The sequence below is a fragment of the Amia ocellicauda genome, chromosome 6 (assembly GCF_036373705.1).
Source record: "Amia ocellicauda isolate fAmiCal2 chromosome 6, fAmiCal2.hap1, whole genome shotgun sequence".
Taxonomy (NCBI): domain Eukaryota; kingdom Metazoa; phylum Chordata; class Actinopteri; order Amiiformes; family Amiidae; genus Amia; species Amia ocellicauda.
The window spans coordinates 7,148,207-7,165,999 of NC_089855.1; positions in this window are offsets into that span (position 1 = coordinate 7,148,207).

A 17,793-nucleotide genomic window follows, 5' to 3' on the forward strand; every position below is an offset into this window, starting at 1 on the left:
TGTGTGAATTTTCATGCAGTTGCTCTTGACTATATGACTGTACTTTAACAAAACCATTATTGTTTGACTTTTCATGTCCAAGAACCCAAACCCAAAGTCACATATTGCTCACTGTAAAGTAATCACATAGAACTGATCTCCCACCTGGAAAAGAAGGAAAACAACAGACAGAAATAGAGATACAGAGATCACAAATACCTGGATTCAAACACATATCCAGGCACTTTTTTAAGCAAAGATGTTTGATGAAAGGTGTTGAGTGGTTTCTCTCACTCTGTTCTCCTCTAAGGCCCTTCAGACTCAGAAAATCATATTTTACTTTGACAAGAAACCTTTACGTAAACGCCTGTTTAAATAAAAACTTGGAAAAAAGCCAGGAAAAATACCCCAAAAAATATATATACACACACTGCATGTTATTGAATGACAACATTTCCCCTGCGTCAATCTCTCCTCAGCTGGGAAACGACAGTATTTCTTTCATAAATTGACTTGGATGGATTTTGAAGAAATAATTTACACATCAGCCCTGCTTAGAAAATCGAGAGCTGGAGAATTTTCATCCTCCATTACTGTGTAATATATTTTTTAGTATTACTTCACAGCTCAGATACAGACCCTTATCCAAGAACCAATGTATTTCCATAATAACAATGTGAGCAGTCATCTGGAATAAAAGACTAATATAAAAACAGTGCAGCTGGGTTTGTGCGCTGGTGCCGTGATGGGGAAGGCTGTTCTCCGCGTCTGAGCAATTATTATTTCAGAAATGTTGGGTTTGTTTCTAGGTTAGTTTTGGTTTGTTTTTGAAAAACTGTAAACAGTCCATTTCTGTTTGTTACATCAGTCTGAATCAGTCCGTGTATTCAAGTAAAGCAGAATGATCCCAATAATAATAATAATAATATAGAAAGGTTTTGCATTGTGTGAATTTTGAAAACTATGTATTTTTTTGCATAATTTAAAACTTTGAGAGAGGGGGAAAAAAAGGAATTGCGTAGGAATTGAATTAATTTCTCTAATGAACTACAGACAAAAATGTGTATGGTGGATCATAAGGATAGACTTTCATAGACAAAAGAGACAATATGTGATTGAATATTTGAAAATGAAAAATGTGTGGAGCTCTTTAAAATGCACCGAAGGTCACCGACTGGGCAAAGCTCACCCGTGTTGCAGAGACAGTCAGACTAATGAGAAAAGAGTGTTTAAACGCAACACTGAATATGCACAAAACAGACAAAACCTTGAACTGTGTTAATAACACAGATCTATTTGCTTGTGATAACAATGTCGTTGCAAGTGGAATCTTATTATTTAAAATGCTGTGAAGGTATTTTTTAAAGTGAATGTGAAAGTATGAATTAGTAATACAAAAATATATAAACTTACAATGACATCAATGATATGCAGCCGACACAAAAGGAAGCTCATCGTTTCATTAAGTGCAACCGTTCATGTTATAAAGAATGTAGTTTTAGCTGAACGTAAACTTAATTACTACAAAAAACACAAAAGCCCACTTCTCTATATACTAGATCCATTCTCAACAAACTCTCTAACAGATGAATAGGTACCAATTTATGTGCAATATTTATTAAATTAAGTGAATCACTGACTAACAATGTTTCAAATGAAAGGCGAGAGGTTTTGCCATACAGCTGTGCCACTGTATTACAATTCAAATGTAGCAAACACATATGGCGAGGGTTATGACTAAATTCAATATATCCAGGAGAAACTCTAATAGTAGCATCTTGAATGTGCAAATGAAATAACAGCAATGTATTCTGAATGGAGATGTAATTATAATTAGGATGCAGCATCATGTTCCTATACAAGTGTGAACACACAGACACACATTGCATAGTCCTGATCAATACTGCCGAGACCCTCAAACAATATTTATTAAACTAAACCAATCGATGAATAAGCACATCAAGATTATAAATATGTATTGATAAAGCTGCTCAAGTACGTTTCTCATTATTGCATGAACACTCTCACAAAGGGCTTTAGTGTGGTATAATTAAAGACAAGAGCACTATCAAATATTGTGTTAATAATAATAATAATAATAATAATAATAATAATAATAATAATAATAATAATAATATTATTATTATTATTACTAACATTTTCACACACTTCTTCCAGTATCAATAAGAATTCAGCATTCATGTCACGGTATAATAGTTTAGAAAGCCTGGATTCCTATAAATGTGTTTATTGAGGGGACGATTTAACCATCACCCCATACAGAACAGCAACAAAGATGCGATGGTCATCATTACTAGAAAAGGCTTCACTGCTGGAAAGACTAAGACAATTTTACAGTAACAATGCTTACGAGATGATAGCGAATGTTACTTTTATTTTACTTCGCACTTCGTAATGCCTGTTTTGTATGTGTGTGTGTTTATTTATTATTAAACATTTTGTGAGGGTCAATGAACCTTGATGGTTATTGACTTTAACAACAACATGCACATACTAGTAATACACTTCACAATAGGTCACCCTAGTTACAGTGTATTAACATAGTAGATACATGTTAGTTACTCATTAGAACATAGTATAAGGATTCCTTTGAAGCTATACCGGGCATCATAGGTGTAGATTTAGAGGGGATGGGGTGGCAAACCAATCAATCAATCAATGTTATTGGATATGTCTGCTGCCTGGAAACACTATTAAATATAATAAATACTTTTGTATAATATCACTGACTCAAACTATTGCATAGATTCATAATAACTTAGATAGATAGATAGAGAGATAGATAGATAGATAGATAGATAGATAGATAGATAGATAGATAGATAGATAGATAGATAGATATGTGTTTGTAACTTCAAGCACTGAATTAAATAGCAAAACACAGACTTTTGTGTTGTATTAAAGGCCAGGTAAATCAGAGGACTATCTTCCCTCTACATATATATCTCATTTTATTACAATTATATCTCATTTATATGTGTATTTCTATCTCTCTTTTCTCCCCAAAGGGCATGCTGTTTAATTTAATTCAAAATTTTTCTATTGACAGGTTAAATTGCCATCTTATTTATACAAAAGCCTTATATATTTAATTACTAAATATATTAACATTCAGGTTGACACGTTATACTTTACAACGCAGAACAGATTAAAAAAGAGATAATTATATCTTTCAAAAAAAGTAATTTAGCACAAAGCATCTCATCTTTTCCATTTTCCATTTTAATGAAAAGAATGGGGAGAGATTAGGATGCTGAAACTATGAGAGTTTAAGAAATGTAATAATGTTTGTAACAAAGCCTCCACTGTCTTTCTCAGTCATTCAGTGACGTTCAGGGTTTTAGTTTTTCAAGCTACTATAGAAATGAAGTGACCCAAACTTACTATATTAAGAAAAGTTATTTTAGTTTGTATTGTCTTATAGCCCTACTACCAACATGTTGCGTAGGTATGATGTTCAAAGTAGCATTCAAATAATTCTGTCCAAATATTGTACCTTTTAAAATGTAATAACAGACATGATGTTGAATCCCTGATATCACGGGTGAAACGTCATGAGACACAGGTCAGAAAATAAGCACTGTCAATCTCTAAAAAGTCATATTTTTCGATTTAAAAATATTCACACCCTTAATAAAAATGAAAAAAATGAAAAATTACTGTATAAAATAAACAATGACAGGTAATGAGCTATATTGTGAAATGTATTATTATTAGTGTGAAAAAATATTTTACAAGATAAAATGTCAGTTTCATTTGTTGTTGTCAGAAATGATTGACAGTAAACGAAGATGGACCTGTGTTTCCCCAAGAGGCTGAAATACAAATTAAAAGTTTTGTTTTTAGATGAATAATAACAACCCCTTTCACAATGATACTACATAACATCTCCCACTCTAAAAACTGTATTATAACTTGATGAAAACATGAGATAATCATCTGTAGATCGCCTTTTCATACTGTTATTGGGTGCCTATTTCTGAGGCAACACATGAGAGCAATCGAATCCTTGAAAAGGACGATGAAGCCGTGTTCCCTTCGGTGAAAAGCAGCCAAGGTCAGACCGTACCTTCCCACAATGCAGCAGGTGCACTTGCAGCCGATGCATCTCGCAACACGGCAACTGTCAAGAACTAAAGGAGAATTTTATGAAACTAAACAGCTTTGTAAGTCATTGCCTTTCAGCGATGATAAATGATGTGACAAGTCGAGCGACTTTCCTTTTAGAAAAATGAGATGAGAGATTAAGAACCCGGGAAAGCAACACCTTTATACATTTTCTCTTGGCTTTTCTCATTCGAAACAACCGTGAAAAATCTTAAGAAAATGTCATACTTGTAAGACGGCGTGGTGGTGGTGGTGATGGGGGGGGAGGAGGCGGATAAGATATGCTTCTTCATAATAGTTCTTTCTGTGACCTCATCTCTGAGACACTCAATCTCAATGACACGGTGACTGAATAATTTCAGCTCTCAAAAATAAACATAAAGAGCAAAGAATGCCTGCCCTAATGATGCGATGCCTGCACCTGCGGTAGCCCGAGTTTACATTTATATCCGTTTTTCTTTTTCTAAAAAAACCCCACTGCACTCAGATCACATCTATTAAATATAGATGAGAACCCAGCGAGAAGTCAATGTCCTTTTTGTGATGGGATAAAAGTGGCAGTGCTAAAACACCCTGTGTGTCTCATTGAACTTTTAATAATTGGTGCTGAAATGGCCCATGGTTTGTCACACTGTGCCGCCCCCAGGTGTTTGCTATGAGAAAACAGAAACCTCACAATGGCATTCCTGATGCACATAGGAGAGGGTTAGAGATGATTGTAACACTTTACAATAAGTAAATACAGTGTATTTACATAGTAGATACACAAGAGCAGGTGTAATTATGGACCAGTTTTATATATAATCACATTTGCACAATTAAGTTACAAATGCAGTTACAAATGTGTACTTACAAATACCATTAATCATTATATTACAAGTACATTGTAATAAAGCATAATTACACTTCTTATGAGTAACTACAGATGTAATTACTGAATACCTACAATGTAAATACACTAACTGGAAGACTTATTGTAAAGTGCTACTGATACGACATCAGAAATTGCAAATTATTTCTATGCATGTTTTGAAAAATGTTGGCCATTGCAACAAATACACACATATGATGAAGCCATTTGTTTCCTCACTGAAAGAGTAGAGTCCAACCCATTCCAAAAGTGCCTCTGATTTCAACTTATTCTGGATCAGATTCAAATCACACAATCACACACGGGTTCAGTACCAGAAATCCTCCCCTAACTGGATGTGTATTAAGGAACACAGAAGAAAGAGAAATAAGTGGTAATTAGTACCATGCACAATCCTCTGATTGTTCCTCTACAATTAAAATCACTGCCGCTGATTGGTTGCCATGCAGTAATTACCGAGCTTTGCAATTTTATGTGATTTAACTATACTCACTTCATGTGCCAACATTGCGTTTTGTGGAATAAAGGCCAAACATCTGACTCCAGATTTTTAAGTATAATGTCACTGAATATGCATTTCCGCTTTGTATTTTCCACTGATGTGAACATAAATATTTTGTTGGATGCAAGTGAATGAAGCTCCAGCCAAGCATTTGTTGACATCTTTGATTCAATGTCAAACAACAAAAAAAGCATGTGTTTGATATTCATATTTCACTTTTTTTAATGGTCTGTGATTCCATCCGAGCATTGTACATCGCCAGTCTTAATTGAAAGGTTCTGTTTCTGCCCATGATTTGTTTGAGCTTAAATTCAAGAGTACCTGTGCACAGTCAAATCTAGATTTCATATTAATATTGTTTTTATGACCAGTAGTAGCACTATTAACTTTAATCCAAATGCTTAAAAAGATTTGGGGCTTGTGACAGGGGAAGCCCGTCTTGGGAGCCAGAGTGCTAATCCAGACTTATTAAAATGCAATAGAGCTGTGTGTAAAAAGCCCTGATTGACAATTTGCTTGTTACGTCTCCAGCCTGCATATTGAGGAGACAGAATCAAGTTGCTGATGGAAGAGGGGAAGCCGTACGCTGAATGTGAAATGCCTGAGTTAAAGAAAAAGCTGCTTTTTCACGGTCATATCTAGCACAGAACATCATCTTTATCGGACGATGTGTCTATTAGGGAGCACTTCTATTGCTTTAAAAATTCAAGACATAGCCAAAGATAAAAGCCAGCATTCCCTCCAGGCATAGACTGGATGACGCGGGGCATGTAGCAGGGTGTAATAAGGGTGCAGATTGTATTCTTACCTTCATGTGAAATGAAACAGTGTTACTAAACACTTGTGCAAAAAGTGATGTCAGTGGCTGGTCAGATCTTGGGCTCATATCTTCGTTGAGCTCTCGTGAAAGCCTGATGGGACGACTCTCTGATCTGCACAGGAAAATGAGAGATTAACACAAGGTCAGGCTTTCACAGGAGCCCAGCAGAGTGACGACACAGAAAAAAAAAGGTCATAATAAATGCCCTCGCAGCGGTACAGACATCCGGACCATGGGGGCGAATCACAGTCCTGGACAGACCTCGGAGCTCCTGAATCTCAACAGCAAATGACAAAATCTGCACACAGAGAGGTGGCCCTGTGACAGACAGATGTGCACTTAACTATATTCTGCCATCCTAAACATGCATATCAGTTTAAAAACATATAGATTATCAAAAATGTATGTATTAAGTATTTTGGAGCATCATAGAGAGGAACACAACATACCATTGAATTATTATTGTTATTATTATGATGTATTTATCTGTTTATCCGTGGATGTATGTATTTATTTTGACCAGTGACTGTTAGCAGTGACCTTTGGGCTCTGTCACTGTTAATATTCATTTCCTTCCTTCTGAAAGAAACAGACTAGGGCACTATTTGTAAGGAAACACTGTTAACTGCTGCTATTCAACACTCATTAAAATAACATTAATTAGAAATTGAAAAGCTTTACTGACAGTGACAGTAAGAACTGTCTGACAAGTATCCGGGTTTGCCACTGCAGTGTCCTTCAACAACACCAAGTTACAGTAATCAATATGTGTGTGAGTGTGTGTGTGTGACTACAATAAGATGAATGTAGGATTATTTTAGTCTGTGCCTCTACTAGTGTCATTATAAGATTCTGTGATATGGCATACACTCTTCCACACTGGATCTCAGAGAACAAAGGAACACCTCTGGGATGAACTGGAATTTCAAATCAGGAAGAGACCACAGAGACCCACAGAAACACTCACATGCACACGCACTCACACGTTCAAATACATAAATTCCAGTACATATATGTATTTACTGTAAGTACAATCAGTTCCTTCTCTATCACTGTGTGGGTGGCATCTCACGTTGTATAACCATTGACTTAATGTCAGAATAATGCAAATCAAAATGTATGTGCCTTAGGATGGGCTCTGGCTTGCAGACATCAGTATTCTTCCATTAAAATGTGATGGATCATTACTGAAAATGTCCACTGTCCTACAGCCATGCCAGCCATGGCATGAACACAACAGCATGGATTTGTTGCTTATGCGAATGGATGGGTCATTGTACTCACTCAAAGTCAATTAAACACCTCGGGGGAAACCGCAAAGATGTTAATTCCCCGTAGAGAGAATTACAACGTTGCCCGAGACGTAAACGATACACTTTCCTGACAGAGTTCAACGCTGACTCATCATTGGACGACACACAATATACACGCATAATTTCCTGTTCTGCCCAGGTTGAAAATGTTGCATGTTGTTTTGTTTTCTGATCTGCTGAAGCGCTACACTGCGAAGTGTGCGTTATTTATTTTGCCAGATCCTGTCTGAACCGAACATGCTTCTGGTCGAAGACTTAGCTGAGGGAGAGCGGAGAGGACCACAACACCTGTCTTGTTTCTTCTGCACCAGGGAGTTAAACGGTTGTGCGATGGCAACAGGAGCTCAGGTCCTTCTAAAACAGTCCAGTAAATACCTGTAGGTGAGATGTTTTGTTGTTGTGAAGTAAGATTTGCAAGACTGTGCCAGGAAGGGACAGTCCTGGGCGAGGTATGATTGAATGCAGGTCTAAAGAGGCTGCTTGGAAAAGGATGCCAGTCTTCAAAGCTATCAAAAAGCCATATCTAAAACCCATAATTGTAATGATTCATTTAATTAAATTGAAGTTGTGTCAACTACTAGATGTTGGTTATTTTACATTATCAGCATTTGAGGTTATGCAATGGGATAGGACATGATTGATTAGATGAATGTCTAGAAGTAGAATATGAATAATGAGATGAAAATAACAAATTGAAGCTTAAATGTAAAAGGGAATGTAATGCGAATGAAACAATTGTATCGAGGGAAATGCGTGTTAGAGTTGGAAAGTTTCCTTTCAGCTAAATCGGATACACAATGATCGTCAAACTTCTGCGGGAGAGAAAAGGGATTGGAACCAGCAGAGCACGGTTTAATTCAATCCTGCATTTCAGTGGCAAAGTCTTTGGGACCTCCTCTCTGTTTCAGTGTCTCGGTGACAATAACAACCGTGCGCTCTTTAAGCAGTTGCAGTTTCTCTTCTCCATTCGAGTGTTGATTAGCAGCCTACCGGAGTCATTATTTATTCATGTTTCTCTTCACTGCCACTGCCTGTGCCACCAACAAGGAACCCAAGCTTTTAATACGAGTCTGCAGGGAAACGCCATAAGACACTTCAGATCTCTGGTGCCTGGATTTCATTTACAATCACAATAATCTGATGAGCTTAATTCTGATGCACATATCTGCTCTTTTTTTCAGGAAGGGAGAGAAAAGCAAACAAACAAAACATTTGATCAGTTGCTATTAAATCTTTCCAAACTTTTTAAGTGCTGTTGGTTCCTCACAGCTACCATTTTAATGGAAAGCAGGACAGTTGTGTATTAATAAAATGCTATTACTAATAACTTGCTCTTTAAAAGTTCTTTATGACTATTTGTCCCAAAACAGGTTGTAGGAGATCAATGTTTAAACAAATAGGCTGAAACACAGGTATGCTTAATTTGGTCAGTCAAATAATGATATTGTAGTAATTACAATTAAAACAGGATCTAGAAAGTCTGGTAATCATTCCAACTGTAGGATATTGGGTTTTTAATAAACTCGTAAAGCAAGTAGGAACAATACATGCTCAGCTCATAGCAAGATGAATGTACTGATCAGACGAAGCACTAACTCTGAGTTATATCCGTCAAGGCGTTTCATTGGAATCCTAATCGATCCTAATCCATAATACAACGCACTGCAGACACGATCTCTGCCACATCGACGCACTCTCACGCAGCTGAAACCGGAGCCCTGGCCTGAATGCTAATGTGCCTCTGCAGCCCCTTTCAACACAAGCGTTCGCCCAACCGCGCCGGGCCCTCATCCATCCTGGCGATCGCTGTCTGCCCATCTCCCGCGCCCCTCTGAAGATGAATCCTCGATATCCCTTCATGAGAACCGACAGCAACACCGTGGCGCCCACCCCCTCCGCGGCTCGACTGTCCTTTTGTTGTTATGTTACTCAACAAGGAGACAAGTTGTTGTTAAACAGCAATGCCGGCTCTATCCACAAAGAGGTTGAGTGTTTTGTTCCTGTCGTAGCTCTTGCTTTGTGTCTTGTTTTCTACTGACCATGACAAAAGTGACTTGGATCCCAAACATGTAATTTACTTCAATTACACACTGTAACAAGGCACAGCTTTTCTTGAGGAGTAATTATGTTTTATACACAACGAGACACATGGGTAGACAAGTAAAGCTGCATAAATTCACGATTAGATCTTCCGTTGTGAAAACACGGAAGTTATATCTGTGCTGCCCTTTTTACACCTCAGTTTTCTTCTTTGTGTAGAACTGCTTTATACAACTAACCCTGAATATCAACTGAATTGTGTATTTTATTATGTACTCACTCAAAACAAAATGGGACAAACATAGCAACAGTGATTATATCGACGTCCTGAACATTTGTAGCACACACGGCTACATTATGAACACAAGCTCAGAATAGGAAGATTCTCTGAGTTGACAAACGTAAAGCAAATATTCTTACTTTGTGTGTCTTACTTGACACTGCGTTTGCATAATCATGATAAGATCTGAGAAATACATTGTACTTATGGACTCATCTATTTGCAAGTCAAGACCTGCCTACAGACGGACCGCTGAGTGACTCAGTAGCGATCGATTGGGTTGGACTGGAACAACACAGTGTATTAAAGGGTCTGATAAAGAGGGGAACGGGAACATGCCCTGCGTTGTTTTTTCGGGTTAAAGTGTTGGCCTCCTGAAGGAATCGAATTAAAGTAATGAACGTGTTGGGAAGAATTATTTGCATGGGAGTTTCAGCCAATTTGCTTGATTTTGAACGAATTCAAATGGGACCACAATCTGTTGATTTCCTGGGTACAAGCAGGTATATGCCTCTCCAAAAGGGGTATTTTACAGAATTAGAGAGCAGTCTTCGTCCTTCCTATTGGCAGAAAACAGCAGCCAATCATAGCGTTACACAGTTTGGTATTGGGTGTCTAGACACTCTTGTCTCACCCAGGATGAGGGAACTTCTTAGCACCTAGTTTTCTAGGTTTTGTTCCAATAGAATTGGGGAAAGTCCAGTTAAACAACAATCCTCACAAGACAATGAACACAAAGGACATAAGAACATAAGAACATAAGAAAGTATCCAATCGAGAGGAGGCCATTCACCCCATCGTGCTCGTTTGGTGTCCATTAATAACGAGTGATCCAAGGATCCTGTCCAGTCTGTTTTTGAATGTTCCCAAACTTTCAGCTTCTACCACATCGCTGGGGAATTTGTTCAGAAGTGTCTCCTGTTTTCTGTCTTGAATGCTTTGAAGCCCAATTTCCATTTGTGTCCCCGGGAGCGTGTGTCCCTGCTGATCTGGAAAAGCTCCTCTGGTTTGATGTGGTTGATGCCTTTCATGATTTTGAAGACTGTGTGACCATGACGATTATTATTAACCCTTCAAAGGGAATTGGCTCAGGTGGCTTCCTTATAAGATGCTCAGTCTGTAGTGATTATTTGATGCTACAGTGACTGCTTACAGTTTTCCGTTTGAGGTATATTGTTGTAATTCAAATGTTGGATATTTTAACATTTTCTGTTATACTTTCTGTTGCTTTCTCGCTGTACACTGCTCTGTTTGTATTTCTCTTTTGTAACAATATGGGACATGGAAATACACTGGCCTTGTTCCAGCGATTCTGAAGAAAACAATCAAAATGTTTGTTGAAATCACACACTGTGGTAAGCTGCGTTTTACCGCTCCTTCGGGGGAGCTGTTTCTCCTCCTGGGCGTTTGGCTGTGTTCTCTGCTCTAGCTTTGAATTTTAAGCATGCCAATTCTGAGCACGATCGATCAGTCCATTGTCAACCACAGAACTGTAACAGTGATTATAATCTAACCCCTGTCTCAGTGCATGCCCGTGCCTTAATTTTGCTTAATGCCAGCTCCTCGCCCTCGGAGCGCTGACTCACTATAATCAATTACCGCATTATACGTTAAACGATGCATTAATGGAGTGCCCACATACAGGTACTGAGAATCCATTTAAGGAGTTATCGGCCTTATTTCATCTCTCTCTTTCAATTCCCCCGTTTGAGTGTCTCACGGGGTACAGTGACGTTAAGCCACTGTTTATGTAAAATAGTTAGGGATAAAGCAGATTGATTTTTAGCACATGCGTTGGTCGGGTCTGACTCACTTCCTCTTGCCTGCACCCTGCAGAGAAAGATCCTCCATGGACAGAACAGGAGTCAGTTAATAAGACTGAGTGAAATAAGAAGTAAGAACGCGATGTAACTTTACAAAGAGAAGCCCTGGAGCAGTTTGTGGGGAATATTGATGAATAAATATATCCTGTTGAATTAGATGCATTAACCATCACACAGTCAATGGTAAATAATGTAGCGCGGCACCGAAAAAGGGTCCAGAGCAAATTGCTTTGCCTGAGAGTCTCCTCTCCGATACAACAGCAACGAAATGCCATCAGAGGACCTCAATCTATTTGGACGGTTATAGGAAATAATTATATCAGAGTGGAAGGGAGGCATGGATTCTGGAGGTCCGCAAAGGTCGGCCGAAGTACTTTAAAGGTAATGCAGAAGTATATTGGAAAAAGTGTAGCCGTCAAGGAAGCACTTGGTCAGTTGAGTCGGGGGTCAGGTGTTGTCAGCTGGGATACCTGCGGTCACGCTGCGAGCAGAATTGAATATATTACAGCAGGGCCGGGAGATGGCAGAGGTGGGAACAGGAACATCGGCATGGAAAGCAGAAATAAGACTGTGAGATGATGAGGGAGGGGAGGCAATTAAGTTTAGTTCATGGTATCAAGTGGTCACCTCAAGCTTAGAGTGATTGGCTACTCTAATTTGCCCTGTAGTTGTGTGTGTGTTTGAGTGTGTGTGGTCTGGCCAACGTCATGGCTACTGATACCATATGGGAAGGGCCTGGCCTGCAGTGGATTCACGAAGGTTTATGGATGTGTATATATAGAGCGAGATGGAGAGGTAGAAAGAAAGAGAGAGAGAGAGAGAGAGAGAGAGAGAGAGAGAGAGAGAGAGAGAGAGAGACAGAGACATTCAAAAATAGACTGGATAGGATCCTTGGATCACTTAGTTATTAATGGACACCAAACAAGCGCGATGGGGTGAATGACCTCCTCTCCATTGGACTCTTTCTTATGTTCTTATGAGAGAGAGAGAGAGAGAGAGAGAGAGAGAGAGAGAGAGAGAGAGAGAGAGAATCCAAATGTAGAGAGAGAGAATGAGCTGTGGACATATGTGGATAAAAAGTAAAATGCTGTGTCTGTTTGTACTTCTAACTAGAAAAGGAGTGAGTTAGGCAGTCCCTGATAGAAAGTGTAAAAAGTTCACCACTGCCTGTATTTTATCAAATTATATTACTCAGCCGAGCAACATTATGAGCAACAGAAGAAATATAATTCCTACTGAAATACTATCCGCAATTTCCACAGAGAATCATACAGTTTGCTTATTAACATTGTAAATCAGTATTTTAATGTGCTGTCATGTGCTAAACGCCATTAAAAAGGAAATTATGTTGTTTCCTTTTTTCCCTTTAAAAATTGATTCAACAATTCTTATTAACCTATCTTGAAGCAACTGGGAAATCAAGAAAGATACAGAAAAGTATTTAAATACCCCCTTACACACACACCTACACCTACACAAACACACACACACCATGTCAAGTATAGAGAGTGGTTACCGTTATGATTGTTATTTCCTTTGAGTTTTCTGCACATAGACCTGTTTATTTAGATACACAATTTCAATTTGAAGTGACAGTGATCTGTTTAATATATATTTCTTATGTTCGAAGATGATTGTCTGGTATAAATAATCACTTATCTCTTTAATTACTAAAATTGGTGAATATTCTCAAAGTCAGTGTGATATCTGGGTCTCCAAAGGGGTCCAAATGAGTGTGAAGTGCCCTTCATGATTTTGAAGACTTGGATCAAGTCCCCACGTAGTTTCCTCTGTTCCAGGGTGAAAAGGTTCAGGTCCTCAGTCTCTCAGTAGGACATTCCCTTCAGACCTGGAATAAGTCTGGTTGCTCTCCTCTGAACTGCCTCTAGAGCAGCGATATCTTTCTTGAAGTGTGGAGCCCAGAACTGTCCACAGTATCCAGATGAGCTGTAACTAGTGCATTGTACATATTCACACTAATGAGGTTGAACGAGAAACCATTCAAATATCTACTGACATATTCCAGTGAAAATATACTTTAAATATTCCCGGTTTCTTCATAATTGCACACAAATGTTATTCACAAGCAAATGCAATTTGAAATTAATGTATTTAATGGCTGCTTTAAGGTCTGTCACTGTGTCTTCAGTAGAAACATGAATACACTGATCCTTTTATAATAAAATGCATTTATATTTTAACATTTCTTCTCCCTCCTCTTTTTCCTGGATGGATTAATACACTTTCTGAAACAGTCTCCATTTATAAGCTTGCATTAATCAACCACCATTTTTTATGTGGCTGAACTGTTTTAAAGTGTGATTATGGAATTATACTTATTTCAGAGCAATTTCAGACAATTATAGAGTTGTTTTTATGCACTTTTTACAAATCACAAGGTCATTTAACAGAACATCTAGCTGACAGACAATTTGCAATTACCTCCTCAGATTTGTTGTATAACTGAGCTGACAGTCTTTTTTTGTGTCATGCAAGATGAGAAGTATATGTGTCTCATAAGCATGTCCATATTCAGATTAGCGATATGTGGAGGTCAGCACAGCCCATAATTGTGGCCTGTCAGCAGTCTTCCACAGAGGAAGCTGCACACAAGATATCCTTATAATTAGGAAATAACTAATAATTTGCTGATGTGCTCTTTACTGTACAAAATCCACTGCGTATTGAAAAAGTTACCGAAGATCAGGAAGTTGGGGATAGCCATGACACACAATCATTTATTTTCTAAGTTCAGTTACACTCCATATTGTGCAACAGAATATGGTCCCGTCATAAATCAGTTTGCAAACAAAATGTGAATGTTCTTTTGGTGCTAATTGTAATTGTTTTTGATTAATGCTGTGTTCAGTATTACTTGACAATGTTTTGAGTGGATGTGCCGCCATCTGTTTTTCCTGTCAAGCGTCATTTAATATCGCACAAGAATTGATCCTTTCAAACAAGTTAGAACACGTTCCTGCTCGGTGAAAGATTTTGAACAGGTCAAGCTTTTAAAAACTTGCTTGAGTTGTACTGCTCAAGCACAGACCGTAGCTTTGATATTTGGGGTATAAAGAGAAATATAAAATCCAATAGAACCTGTTTTTTTTTTTTTTTTTTTTTTGTTTTACAAATTGAATCAATAAAGCACACAGAGTGTTTCTGGGGAGACTCTATTATCCCCTTAAGACAAGAATTGATTTTGGTGTTTTATGCCGGCCTTTAGCTGCACAGACCCTGGCAATCCATTTAAAACTTACTTTATCCTCGGCTCCATACTTCATCTGCAACCTGAAACCAAATGGATTTTTTGGTTTTCTCCTCCAGTGCTCAGTCAATTTCTTGATAAAATTAATAATTGGGTTAATTGGCGGTTTTCCCCCTATGTTGTAATGATTGAGGAGGTAAGGAGAACCAGAGATCGTGTTGGGGTGTGGGACAGTACTGGCCCGGGCACTGGAGAGCTGTGTTTGCATCCTCACTTTGTCCTTTCCTGGCTCTCGATTGCTTAATTGAATCAAACATTGGCCTAATTTGTCACAATTAACTTGATTTTAGCCAATTATAGAAACCAAGGACTGGGTCTCATTAGGACCAGAGCTGGAGTCCGTTGGTGTAGGGTATTATTAACAACTACAGTCAATCAATCAATCAATACATGCATTTAGGGGTTACTTATCGCTATCAGTCTTCTTTTCAGGTGCAAATACTTTCTTACTGCCTTACCCAGGGTTTCGGCAATCTAATCCCAGAGAGACGCAAGCTGTGAAGTCTAGTATAAGTATTAGTCAACACTTGTAGGTCACAAGAATCCATCACTTGATAAATATATCAGACAAATGTAGAGTAAAATAATAATCAATATATTTTAGAATGGATATCTCCGTATCTCTGATTGAATCCGCCCCTGGCCTTGTTTTTTGTGTGTTTTGTTTTGTTTTAAGGGATTTGTTGAATTGAATTGTGGTTGAGTGGAATGCATGTTCCCATTCCAGTTAAATCACTTCAATGAAATTACCTGTTTTTAAAACTGATTGAAGGATTGCCAATTAAACATGCCCCCCCCGTGACTAAACCAAAACCCTCTTTTCACTTTTCTTATTTCATCACCAAATATTTACATTTATTGTGCCCTGGAGGACTGAGCTCAGTTGAGGTCAACAAACAAGGCCAAAGAGCAGAAGTCACTCCAGAGGGGTCAACTCCAGCTGACCTGACCTAAGCAGCCCCTGAAGACAAACAGCGTTTCTTTATTTTGATATCCATCTTAAGTCTCCTGACAATATCTACTGGCAAGATCGATACTGGAGATATTGGTTACCTGATAGAGTAGTGATCTCAGCCCTGGCTTGCTGTCCTGCTGGTTTTTGATCCAACTGACCTTTCATTTAATGAGCTAAAACCTTAATTGAACTCTATTTCTTTCATTTGACTTTTAAAATGGATAAAAGTATAACCAAACTGAATTACAAGAAGCTGTCTTGCACAATCCAGTGAAATCTTCCGTTAACCTGATTTGTAGCATTAGAATATATAATTCCACCTTAACATTGGTTTAAAGGACTGAAAATAAATTTAAATTTAAAGGCTTTCTGAAATGCACATGGATAAGATTATATCCTATTATTTTCATGTTGCATGATTTGAATTTATATTAATCATAATAAGTGTGTACTTTACTTTTCTTCACAATTGCATGTAAGTACAAGATGTAACTAAGCAAATAAATTAGGATAGTGATAAAACGTGCTCCTGTAATTGAAGAGATCTAAATTACCTTGCCCCATGGGTGAAGCAGGTATATTATCTAAAGGCTCTGCGATTTATAGGAGCTGACCCTGCAAATAGCAACGTGTGAAATAGCAGTATTATCAGTGAGGTTACAGAATCGCTTCTAAAACCACTTATTTTGGGCTAATTTGATAGCGCAGGCACTTAACACTCAACACCAACTGGGGCACAAATGGAGAATGTAAGGTGTTCTGACATTGTGAAAATTATTCCTTGTCATTCATTCGTCGCCAGTAAAAAGTAAAATCTCTTTAGTTCAGGCTGACTTTCCCGATTCCCGTCTTTCCTAATGTAAACTGGACTGACGTGAAACCTTGCATAGTGTGTCAGATAAGCCTTCTGTTATATTTGTTGTTTGTATTCGAAAATGTTTTATGTTGAATTTTCCATTCTGCGAAGGACAATTTAATCAATTTTGCGATTCAATACAGTATCCAGTACTCACTTGATCAACAAATGGCCAACCTACTGCAATCTTAATTTATTCTACTCTCGTTATTCTTATCCATTTGTCTCGTTTTCTGTGTGTTTGTGTTTCTGAACTGAGTGTTTTGGATGCGTGTAGTTTTTCAGATTATTTTAATTGAGCGTCCAAGATGTCAACAAAGGTAGTAAACAATGTCTGCAGACTTCCTTTTTAACAGAAATATACTTTATTATTTATAATCACACTCAGTCATATTTAATCTCCCAACACTGCTCCTTCATATATCTACTTTTCAGCTGATGAAGTAAACTGACCCAAATATGCACAACTGTTAATATCTTCTAGTCTGACTGTGTTTAATCCAGATTCATGGAGAAGAATTTATCTAGATTAGATTTTAGCTTCATGTTGCTCTTGTACTTGTGATTGTAGTTGGTCTAAGTTTGGTGCAAATATAACGTATGTGTTGGATCCTACATGATTTATAATAATTACAAAGGTATTTAAGGTATTTCCTCAAAACATCTACTATATATCATCCTGAAATACCTCTCTTGGCTGAACAGTATCTGATGGTCTCTGGACAATGGCCCATCTCTAATTTGTATCATCTCCCATAAGCACTCAAGAGGTAGGTGCCAATGACATGACAAACATGTTCCTGAATTCAACAACCTCGAATCCCGTCGGAATAGGTTTCCATCTGTAGACCAGCTGTTCAGGGATGACAGTATTCTCCTGGCTATTTCAGTGGCTTCTGACAGCACTGATGATGGAATCCACCCAGAACTACCTGACAAAAGCACTGGTTTCCCAACT